Below are 13,024 nucleotides of genomic sequence, written 5' to 3'. Positions count from 1 at the left end.
AAATCCCCCCCTTGCTTGTTTCATCATGTTCTACTATTCTCCACTCTCACGCTTCTTTTATTGCCTTACCTACTGATGAGGCTGCTACTATTTTGTCATCTTCTCTTATTTCTTCACTGGATGACCTTTGCCCAACTTCTACTTTTTATCCTTCTCGTAAACTTCCTCAACCCTGGCTTTCATCACATCATTGACCCATGCGACGTGCACTTCGTCGTCTTGGGCGTCGTTGGCGCATGTCCAGGTCTGAAGGAAATAACCTGTCTTATTCTTCTTACCATCTGCACTATGATGGTCTCTTGCTTTCTGCTAAACTTTCCTACTTTACTGATCTTTTACATTCTCAGTCAACTCACCCTAAACATATATTTCAAACTTTCTTGCGTCTCCTTTCTCCTAACACTCCTGATCATTCTAAGAGTTTGTCTGCCTGCCCCCAATCTTGCAATTTTCTTCTCCTCAATGGTAGCCTCTCTTCTATGTCTACCCCTAGTATTATTGTTTTATTATCACCCCCAAATACTACTCCTGTTTCTCTCCCATTTCAAATAAGGAGACTTCTCTTGTGTTAACACAGGCTGCTTCCCCATGTGACCCTATTCCATCAGTTCATTCCCAAAATCTACCCCCTCTTGTTTCTTATCTAACTTCCCTTTTCAATACTTCTATTCTGACGTCTGTTTCTTCTGCTTCATTTAAATATGCCTCTATTCTTCCTATTCTAAAAAAAAAAAAACTTCTGCTGACCCCTCTTTGGCTGCTAACTTTCGTCCTATTTCTCTTTTACTGTATCTTTCTAAAATTTGTGAACGTCTTGTTTCTAATAATTCTATTCTTCCTCGCTTTCAAACAGGATTCCACCCTTTTCACTCCACAGAAACTGCTCTTCTTACTGTCTCTAATTCACCTCTTACTGCATGTTATTCTAAACAGTCATCTTTGCTTATTCTTTTAGATATTATTTGCTGCGTTCGACACTGTTGATCACTCTCTGTTACTTTCCTCTCTCTCTTCTTTTGGGTTTGAGGGATGTGTTCTTTCTTGGTTTCGGTCTTATCTATCCCAAAGGACTTTTTACGTCTCTTGGGCTGGGTTAACATCTGATACTTTTCCATTCGTCCATGGTGTTCCCCAGGGTTCTGTTCTCGAGCCATTTCTCTTTTCCCTCTATACTTCCCCTCTAGCTGAAGTCATTTAATCTCTAGGTCTTTCTCACCACTTTTACGTGGATGACACTCAACTTTTCTTATCTTTCTCTTCTTTCACTGCTGAAACTCACAATAAACCTTCTACATGTCTAACAGCCATCAATTCCTGGATGACAGAACCGAAAACTTTCTGGCATTAAATACTACCAAAACAGAAGTACTCTTTTTCCACCCCCTCTTCCTCCTTCCTCAATTTCAATTTCCTTCCCTCCTTCTACGATTCCTATTTCTGCTACAGCTCGTAACTTGGGTCTCTACTTTGATTCAGACCTATCCTTTTCGCATTATATCTCTTTATCTTCTCAAGCCCGTTGCTATCATTTATATAACATCCCGTAAGGCTCATCCTTTTCTAATGCTACCAAACTTTTGATTTCTTCACTGATTTTTTCTCATCTTTTCTATTGTTCAGTTTCCCCATGTGGTCTTCCTCTTTCTCTCATTTTGCCCCATTGGAATCAGTTTTCAATGCTTCTGTCTGTCTTCAACTTTCTGTGCTTAGTCTTTAAATCTTTCTACAGTCTTGCCCCGACCTATCTTTCCTCGTTGGTATCTTTTTACACTCCAACTCGTTCTCTTCGCTCCCAGTCCCAATTTCTTCTTGCATTTCCTCATCCACCCTGTGCTAAGTCCCGTTTTCATTCCTTTTCATGACTTGCACCTTTTCATTGGCATTCTCTCCCACTTTCTCTTTGCGCTATTTCTTTACACCCTTTATTTCGTTCCTCACTAAGAGCCCATCTTCTTGATATTGATTTACAAGATTGAGTGTTTTGTATTGTCATATGCATTTTCATTTTATTGTACCATTTTTATTACCAATGTACAGCGCTTTGGTTTAAAGCGCTTTATAAAGTCCAAAGCGGAAAAAAAAGGAAAAAAAAAGAAAAATCTGCAGCAAAGTTGGCCACATTTCAAGCCTGTGTGGATTTACTTCTCAGGCTTCAGAGGTTGCCAAAATACATACCATTGGGAGTGTTCATAACTGTGTATTAAATCATTTAGAGTAGTGCAGGGAAAGCAGCGCACTCATAAGGCATCCCATACGCTGGGCACTCGTTATCTCATACATGCAAATAAACATCCTAAACAGCATGACAGGGAGATAGGCAAGATAAACACATTACAACAAAGCATTAATTGTGGCACAATGAAATCAAGGGTCACTGTACACAAGCTTTTAGGCACAAGATCTTTGTGAAGTGACCGAGTACACTGAGATGGAATGTCTTGTGATGATCGTAACAGAGACAATGGCAGAGAAAAACATGCTATAGCTGCATATTGCGAGAAGCAAAATACATAGTCCGAATTGGATGCTTATTTTACTCTAAATGCTATTTGGAAGTGTATGTCTGCATTGTGAATTTGAGGTGTTTAAGAAGAAACTAAATCAGTGACTTACTCCCTGAAGTGTGGCTGAAGATAAACCTTAAATGAGTCTAGCAATTATTGTATAGAATTCCAGAAAGACAAATTATGTGTTATTCCTATTCTTTCTTATTTAAGGTCACTGCTCAAAGTGTTACACTTGTGGAACCCCCTGTTTTTTTTATGAGGCCTGAACAAGAAAGCCAGCCACTTCAGAAACAAAAGAGCCACGTGGTGCTGGCCACAGCCCAGGAGCTTCAGTTTAAAAAGAAAAAAAACACTTTTTTTTATAGTAGTAGCAAGGGAGAGCACAGGTGTCACAAATGCTTTGCGTGGCACCCCCAAAATGACATTCCTTAGAAAGAGACTACTGAAGCCAAAATTATGGTGTTGCAAATACAGAGTTTACAACCTTCCCAAAGAAGGGGAATGTTTCGCTGCACAGCAGGAGGGCGCGGGCGATGACGGGGAAGAGGGAGAGTAGCACCCCAATCACATGATGGAGGGCAAACTGCTGAGAGGTATTACACAAATATGTACAGTGATCAATGTAACTACTGTAAAGAGTTTGGGCACTGGAAAGTCGAATGCCCACATCAGCCTCAGTGTGATGGTTGAGGCAGACAGCCAAGTCGGATGACAAAGTCTCAGCCTTCACTGGCATCACTTCAGGCCAATTGCTAGGACTGGAAAGGGGTCTCCGAACTTATTGCACCACTTGTACCGATTGATTCTACTGTCCCATACATTGTGTTATTGCTGGTAAAAAAGATGTCTTGTTTGGTTGGCACAGAGTATCAAGCTCCACACTAAAAGCTTCTGAGTTTCCACAAATGATTCTGTCTGATGCAATTGTTAATGGTGTAGGTATATGCGGTACACCAATACCACATCCTGTGTCTTCCCCTCTTATCGTCATAATAGGTACAATTTCTGACCAACATGCATTTCTGTTGAGTACCTATTCTCCCGTGAATTTGTTTGGATTAGATTTATAGTGTAAGCTATATTGCTGTATTCACTGTACTCCTGATGGTGTATACCTTGACATCCCTGCTCACAGAGAGCATGAGGTGCTGACAGTATTATAGGAAATTACCCATTTGAACCCTGAGGACCGGACCAACACTCCCTGCTCGTGTCAGGGACTGTTGGAACGAGTCCTGGTAAAGTTAAGGTCAATCGATGCAAATGCATAATTGCTGGTTATATGGTTAATGTTGAACCAGTCAAAATTACTCCGAATCCTGCCAAACCCCTGCCATAATAGGTACCTAAGTATCCTATTTACTGACAAGCTAAAGAAGGCATTCATCCTGTAATAGAATCCCTTCTCCAACAAGGTATTATCGAACCAACTCTTAGCCCATGCAAAAACCCAATTTTGCCCACAAAGATGCCAGGTAAAGAGGGTTATTGTTTTATTCAGGATTTACGTGCAGTTAATGCATCTGTGCAACCAGCCTTTCCTCTTGTACCTAACAGGGATACCATCCTGTCATACATTACCGACACAGCCATATATTTCACTGTTGCAGATCTGTGTTCAGCATTTTTCTCCATACCTATACATACTGACAGCCAGTATCTGTTTGCATTTTCCCATAAATCCAAGCAATATACATTGATGTGTCTTCCAATGGAATACTTAGAGAGCCCTACCATATTTTTCCCAAATTTTAAAGAAAGATTGTGACTCAGTTCAGGAGGGTCGATGATGGTGCAGTAAGACGATCTGCTCCTAGCCTTCCCCTCACATGCAGCATGTGAGGAAGACTCATTCTGTTGACAGCGCTTGCTGAAAATAATCACAAGGCATCGAAAGACAAGTTACAGTTGTGTCTGCCCCGAGTGCCATACCTGGGCAATGAGATTACAGCTGGGGAAAGACATTTATCCCAAAATCGGATTACAGTGATCCAGAAAGTCCCCAAGCCCCACACCAGAAAACAGATGATAGGGTTCCTCGGGATAGTCGGTTTCTGCAGAATATAGGTCCTGGGACATGTACCTATGGGTAAGGTCCATTAAAAGCTCATGCACAATTCGATCCCGAGCTCCTGCCATGGCTTCAGGAAGCAGAAGATGCCTTTGTCACCATTTAGCAAGCACTCGCAACGGCTCTGGCTTTAGGTTTGCCGAATTATAGTAAATCCTTTGTGCTGTCTTGTGATGAGTGCAACGGGTTTGCTCAAGGTGTGTTGACTTAGTTACATGGTAATAAGCATCGGCTCATTTCCTACCATAGCGTAGCTTTAGATCTAGTAGCTGTGGGGCTCCCAGTTTGTCTGTGCTTCTGCTTGGTTGATAGAGGAACAGATTCATTGATATAAGTTCATTCTGTCATGATTGCAGTTACCCTTGCTATATTGTCATTATTGCTTAAAGGGAAGACACAGCATGTGTCTAATTCCCGTCTCACCCAATATGAAAAGTTGCTAATTTCTGCCGCTAATGTAACTTTGAACCGATGTTCAGTTCTGAATCCTGCGTCTTTGCTGCCAACCCTGCAGGACGGGGAACCGCAAGACTGTCAGGTTGTTGTTGAATTACGTTTGTCACCCTATGCCGATTTATCAAATGTGCCCCTGTTGAACACCGATCTGATCCTCTTCGTGGATGGCTCTTGTATCTGTGTGCCAGAATCTGGGGAATTGGTTTTAGATTATGCTGTATGTACCTCCCATGCCATCTTAGAAGCATATCGAAAATGTCCATGGCCAAATATGCACAGGTCGTCGAACTGGTGTTCCTCACCCATGCCTGTGCCTTGGCCCGGGATCGATCAGTCACTGACTCCAGGTATGCGCACAGGGTTGTCCATGACTTCGGTGTCCTTTGGAAGCAACATAGGTATTTAACATCCATGGGCACCCCAATATTGAATGGAAAATATGTGTCAGCCTTATTGAATGCATTGTTACTCCTTGCAGTTGCAGCTGTTGTTAAATGTAAAGGACATGACACCTCCCAGTCATTCACAGCCAAATGAAATACCGTAGCAGATGGGTCTGTTTGTTCAGCGGCATTAAATGTGCCCCTGGCTCCTAATGATATCCTTGTTTGTGTTGCAGTCCTACGATCCCCGATCGCTTCCCTTTCCAGCCAGGCAATCCTCAGAGACCAAGCCACCGAAGCTGAAAAGGTGACCTGGACCCAACGGTATTCCCTGTGGCGTTCCCCAGATGGCCGCCTGGTGGCACCCACAGTACTCCTCCCCTACCTGGTCTGTGAAGCTCGCAGCTTAGCCCATTCAGGTAAAATTGCTATTATTACCCTGTCAAGATTGGATGGCTCCTGGTTTAGTGTCTATGGCTCAAGATTATTGTGAGAACTGTGTTATGTATTGTACACACAATGTTGGGAAAGCCGTACCCACAAAGTTGTCTGCGCATCCAGTGCCAGAGGGCCCTTTCCTGCATGTGCAGACAGACTTCAGGCAGCTCCCCATTTGCATAAACTTTACTTATTGTGTAGTTATGGGTGATGTGTTCTCTGGGTGGGTGGAGGCCTACCCATCTAGGAAGGCAGGGGCTATTACAGTGGCAAAAGGGTTTTTGGCTAGAGTTATATCCAAATTTGGACAGCTGCTTAGCATAGATAGCAACTGAGGCACCTATTTTATTGGTCAGGTTATTAAAGAAATGTGCAAAGCCCCAGGAATAGCTCGCCAGTTCGATTGCGCTTATCCCCTTCATTCTAGCGTGCATGTAGAATGCTGCAACAGGGACCTTAAGTTAAGGCTGTGTAAAGTATGTAAAGAGACAGGGTTGAAATGGGGCAAACACAAAATGCTCATGAAATCGTCACAGGTTGACCCATGAGAATGGGAACTGCACCTCGAGCAGTTACCCACATACAAAGTTTGCCTTTAGAGGATGATACTTTACTCCAATATTGTCACAAGTTGATTAAAACTGTTCAATCTCTCCATGCTCAGGTCCGTGAAGCCCTGCCTGAACCAGCAACAGAGCCCTGTCACCCTCTAGAGCCAGGAGAGTGGATTTTGATGAAGGTCATCAATGGAAATCTGTACCGCAGCCCAGGTGGCATGGCCCGTTCCAGGATCTTTTAACTACGCACCACGCTGTTAAGTGTGCTGGGATCTTGGCCTGGGTTCATGCAGCGCATTGCCACAAGTGTGCCACCCCAGCCAACAGAACCACCTCCAGTGAGACTGATCTTCCTCGGCTTGGCTCGAGTTCTACCGCGACTAGAGACTCCTCTACCAGTGACACTGCCAATCGTTTGCCGGTGTCAGACGCTTCCAGCGCTGCTGGAACGGAATGGCCAGTACCAATAAACTAGGGCACGGCCCTTGATTGTGCAGTATGCTCACATGTTGAACCAGGACCCACACCGTCTTAATCTCTTCTACACAGTGATGTCTCTACGGGAGCTTTTGAAAAGGCTCCTTTGTCACTCAGTCAAAGCCCCAGAGGGAATAACCCCAATTCAGGCCCCACTTCTGGCACACCATCCTCAGTGCCTGACACCTCTGGATCTCACAGTGCACCCCCCAAAAGGTACACTTTACAATCCCATGAAAGAGTTCCTGAGAACCACTAGCTCTGAACAAAGTGACCACTGGCCAGGTCACTCGCCCCTGCATTTTTCCCCTTCACAACGCTAAATGCCTGAGGTGGCAGTGCATTGGCAAAGAGTGGAAGCCACCACTGTCGACTCACCAATACCTGCAAGGTATGGCGGCTGCTGCTATCACCTGCTGGTCATTCTTTTCATGTTGATGACCCTTATATGCACAGTGCTCTGGTATTTTGGATACCTCTTGTTGTAACTTTTAGTTGGAACCTTCGATTACAAACTGTGGACTAAGGAATTCTCCGTTCTGTACCTCATTTCTGTTGGAATGTTTGTACAGTGGCATCTACTTTGTTGCAACTTCACGAGCCTATAAAACTGAACTAAAAGCTCTGGTCTGGAAAACCTACATTACTTGTGCCCGCACATCACTGGTCCCGATGAACTGATTGGAGCATTGTCTTCGAGCCACAAACTATTGTGCTGATGCCGCAACCTGATTCTTGAATCTGGATATTTGTCAGGATCCCCTCACCCCTATGGGCACAGCCACAAGACATGCAGGCAAAAATCCATTCCTCCCAGTTTACTGGTTGCCTTGGGGATTCCTGGCATCTGGGACGCAGTCCGGCAGCATCATGGCAATGTGCTGGCGTCCCAGACGGATTACACTCTGAGAAGTGTCGGGGCTCAGAGCTTGACCATGCGGCTGGGTACTTCCCTCTAACGGTGTGGTCACGAGCCAGTTTTCTGCGCAGGTCATGGAAGGAGCCTTACCTAAACAGGGCTCATTCAAAAGAATACCGTTCTTTCAACGGTCATGTTTTAGGACTTCTGAATGCAGGTTAGTGTTAGGGTTTTAGGTGTTTAATATATTAGTTAATTACTGCTTCCAGTGCTTTTTGGATCTAGGTTACACCGTGGGCAGCAGTTTTGTTACAGGTACTACTTTTTCATTTGATATTATTGCTCCCTTGATACAAGTTGGTTTCCACCGCTGCCTCTTTATAATTCTCTATTATCATCTCAGCAGCTCCTGTCTGGTCACTTGTCATCAGGAGGAGTGTCACGTAGCACTCCCTCCTGGGGGGAACTCTCCCACAGAGTTGTATTTCTTTGTGACCAGTGGGTTTTTTCCTTCTGGGAGAGAGTAGTATTTGCTTTCCACGCTCCAGAGGGGCACTACGGTTCCGGTGCAGTCTGACAATATTTGAGGATTGATCCTAGAAAACATTATGTCTGACTATAACCCTGTTATTATCAGACTACTGATAGATTATAATTTCACTGTGGCTGCTACTTTCCACACAACCTATCATGAAAACTGTGGTACCTCTGCACATCCTTGGGTTCACAGTGAAAACACTTACCTGTACCTCTCCTGGCAGTATGCATTTTCAATCTTACTGACTGCTGGGTTTGTGCTCATCTGCCTCATGATTTATCCATCAAGTTCCCTATTGCACCCATCCCAGGGGATATCTGTTTGGATCTTAAGTTAGTCACCCAATCCTAAGGTCCAGGACCCTGTAGAGATGCACACTCCAACCTGGGTTTTGCCGATCCTCTGAATTTCAACACTCCGGACAAAGTATACATCGAGCAAGCAGCATTCCCCCTTTCCTTCCTGGCAACTGGCCTTTTATGTTACACTAACCCAGGTTCTCTGTTCATGGGGTTCATGGGAACTAGCAATTGTCATTACTTGTCCACCAATTCCAGTGCAGTGAACAATAATGTCACATTTGCATTTGAACCTAATTTTTCATTTTCTCAATCTGGGTACGCTATGCATTCCAGAATCTGTTTCATTTGCTGGGACAAGTCTTACCCCTGGCTGCCCATTAATTGGGAAGGGAGTTGTTATATGGGGTATGTTCTGTCTGCAGTGCGTCATACTCCTGCCTTTCCAGCTCAGCCCCATCCAAGGAGAAGCAATGCCTGGGAAGATTTCATTGCTGGTCTAACATATCTTATATCAGCCCTTGGGATCAAGATAAACAGATACCGCCTTACCCAATTGTCAAGGTTGGTAGAGGATATCGCAAATGCCATGCGTCCACCTTGACCTTATTATCCCGAGAACAAGTAGCCATCCAAACTTGGTGCTTCCCAACCGTATGGCTTTAGAAAGGGTCCTACCATTTGTAAGGAGGCATCTGCGCAAACATGAAGAGTGAATGCTGCACTTACGTACACATTTACGCAAGTAATATTACTGGCATCGTTACCAATATTTGCCACACTGTAATCCTCCATTGCACCAGTCCAAAGGTTTCCTGGACATTTGGGTCTTGAATTGTGGTTCTACTCAGAAATCTTTGGGCATGTTCATTGGTCAAGTTTTTACTCACTGCGCTCATGATTTGGAGTCTGTCTTGTCTGATGTGGGCTTATTAGTGTCTTGGCCCTCCCAATTACCTTTGTTATGCTACTGGAGAAATAATATGACATGCCGGGATGTGATGTTTGTTCCCCTAAAGATGTATGGAATGAGACTGGACTGAAGGTCTCATAGGACGGGATTCTGGGGGAAAGGCTGCAATTGAAAATGTAATTTACTTCCCTACCATACTACTGCACTATAATATTGAATAGGCACTGCCAACTGCCATGAGGCTAGGGAGGTGCGGCTGTTACCCAATAGTACCCCTAGGGGTGGATTAATGTGGAAGGACCTCATGGGGAGGCACTCCCATCCTGGGGATAAGGACGACCACCTAGGGTACAGCCCGTTGAGCAACGTCACTCCCCAAAATTCCATAGCCCCCCTTTCATACATACTGAGTTGAGGAAGAACACAGCAACCATGAAAAGTAACCCACTCTTATGTACTGCCACGAGGAATGTCACCAGAGGCATGAGGAATGCCAAAGAGACGTTGGGCCCCATCAGGGGCTGCAATCCCGGTTTGGGCGGAAAGTTGGAGATTTACCTTGAGCTTTGAGCTGGAGGTAAATCTCCAGCTTTCTGCCCATTTTCGGCACTATTACCGCCGGCGGTAATAGCGCAGAAAATCCCCAGAGTCCTATGGACTCAGAATACATGGGGATTAACAGCGCCACTGCAACTCGGGATTCGGCACAAATTGCACCGGACCAAGTTGCGTTAAGGCTAATAGCGTTGGCTGGTATCCCGGCGCATTTACCACTGGGATACCACCCAACTTGTGATGAGGCCCATTATCTGCAAGTATTGACACTGTTCCGGGGCGGAGTCATGGAGATAAAAAGGAAAGAGAAGAGAGACTAAAGAAAGTTAAATCGCGGGGAACCAGGGAGTCTGCTGGAGCCCGGGAGTTTCGAACTCCGAGGGAGGCCTGGAGGAAAGGCTGTGCAGTGGACAATGGTGGCAGCTGCAAGAGTACATTGTGGGTTTGAAAGGTGCAGACCCAACTGCAAGGCCAAAGGAAAGAAGTAATGGCATGATCGCAACAAGGTGGACCATCGGGTCCCGGAGTGAAGCCAGTGCAGTGGACTGCAACGGCACACTGGGACCATCAAAGCGGGCAAGAAGAGCAGAAGAAGCCACCGAAAATTAACTCCATCCCAAGAAAGACCAGTGACGTGCCGCATCCCATGAGAAGGTAAAGGGAAGCACAGGAGACCAGTAGGGAGACAGAGAGAGGGACACAACATAACATTCCTCACCCCAGTGGCAGCTATAGGGCTGTTGGGGAAAAGATCTGTGTAGAGTGCATCAGGGAGGATCTCCCTCGTCCCAGTAGTAATGAAACAGCTACTGGACACTGGAAGAGTGAACCGTCAATCCAAGGAGAACTTACTTGTTGCACTGGAAGCAATAAGCCCACTGACCACCAGAGAAGAGTCTGGGACCCTAACCACAGTGAAGCAAGCATCCAAGCAGAACCTGCTCATTGCAGTGGCAGTAATAGGTCCAGTGACCACCAGAGAAGGGTATGGGACACCAACAAAAAGGAATTGAGCATCTGAGGAGAACTTGCTCGTTACAGTGGCAACAACAAGCCCACTGGGCACAAGAGAAGGGTATGGGACCCCAACACAAGGGATCTGAAAACCAGAGGAGAACCTCCACGGCAGAGTGAGAAAGATAAGTCCATTGACCAGCAGAGAAGAGTTTGAGACTTTGCTAGCATTGTGAGAGAGTAGAAAGCAATACAGCAAGTTGAAAGACTCAAAAGAGAACATTTCGAATACCAGGAGAAGCGAGTCATTCTCCTTGGGATGATACAAAAACCCTTGGAATATATTCAAAAAATGCCAGGGGAAGGGAGTCATTCTCCCTGGTCTTCTTGTGAACTGTACAGACCAGTACCTGGAGAAGGGAGTCCTTCTCCTGGTCCAGAATGTGTAATTGTGCAAAGATTGTGTGGAACCCACAAGCCAGGGGGAGGAAGTAATTCCCTGTAGCAACCTTTTTGCAAGAGAACATTCTTTTTGAAATGCTACCTGAATATCAGGAGAAGAGAGTCATTCTCCCGGTGAAAGACATTTCTGTTGGATTATATCAGTCAAGTTATGCTGTCCTCCCTGATAACACTGTCTAACATGTAAGAACACATCTGGTATCAAAGACTTGTATAGTTGGGCGTTGTCCCCTGCTTGTAACATTGTTTCAGTATGATTCCCTGCCTTGTCTGGACCTCAGCTTCCATTGAAATGCATGTGTTCCTCTAGGTCAGTGGCCTTCAAACTTTTTTGGCCTGGGCCCCCCCTGAGCAAAGTTTGGGCAGGCTGGGCCCCCCCAAAAGTGCCAGATGGACAGTATGTAGAAATCGCTATGAACTTTTGCGTGCCGTCACCGCACCCTACTCCCAGTACAGACCCTGGGCACTCCCCACCCTACTCCCACCACTATTCCAGTGCTGCCACCCATCCTGCTCCCAACACAGTCCCATAACAAAAGCATACACACTTAAATAAAAGATAAATCGCCATAAACGTACCTTCTGCAGGGGCCTGCACGTGGTTGCTAAAATGCCCCGCTCCAGGTTGCTCTGCCCTTATGTGCGAGCAGGCGCAGGAGCACCCCCTCGCACATACATACATGCAGTGCCCCAGCCAGCATTTCCAATGAGCTAAGCAAGGCTGGTGAAGCAAAACACGCCCAGCGTTGCATGGCTCAGTGATCATGTGCGGCTGGAGAAATGAACTGTCAAAGGCAAACAGTGTTTCCCTTTGACAGTTCAGCCAGCCCAGGAGCACTCCCTCAGCTGGAAAAAGCAGCTGAGGGAGTGCTCAGTGTTTCACTGGGCTGGCTCCTCGGCTCCTCCATAATGCGTGAGGTGGCCAGTGGGTGGACGCCCCCTCACCCATTATGGATGAAGACCTCTGCTCTAGATATAAGAGACGGTGCATGAAGGGACGGGGGTCTCACTTGTATCAAAGTCTCCTACTGTCGTTGGTTTGTTTTTTGTTCTGTTGCCTGCTTTTTACTGATGAATTGTTCACCAATCCACTGGAATAGTCAGTGGTCATTTTTCCACGACAGTTGCCCTCTCTCCAGAACACTTAATCCAAGAACCCAATAACATTTCTTGTGTGGATGTGCTGGTGAATGTAAGTTTGGCCCACCTTGACAAATGGTTTATCAATAAAACAAAGTATTCATGATTTGACCTATGGCCTACTGGCCCAATGTCCAATCCTATCTTGTCCCATGGCATCTCTCTCGGCTATGGGTCACTGGCATTGGTGGTGTATGGGATGTGCATGCTTCTTCTCTTATTTCACACACCACACAATGACATGTGATGTGCTTAATTTCCTTGTTGAAACCCGGCCACAAAAAGTCAGCTCTAATCTCTTTTGGCATATGAATCTCCCTTGGTGCCATTTGGGATGTAAATCTATGGTGCATTGCCTCACACTCTGCTCATTATACCCTTATACATCTGTATTTTGTTTTGTATTTTGCTACCA

Source organism: Ambystoma mexicanum, chromosome 12 (assembly GCF_040938575.1).
Source record: "Ambystoma mexicanum isolate Mex_15411 chromosome 12, UKY_AmexF1_1, whole genome shotgun sequence".
NCBI classification, from domain to species: domain Eukaryota; kingdom Metazoa; phylum Chordata; class Amphibia; order Caudata; family Ambystomatidae; genus Ambystoma; species Ambystoma mexicanum.
This window is presented reverse-complemented; position numbering follows the sequence as displayed.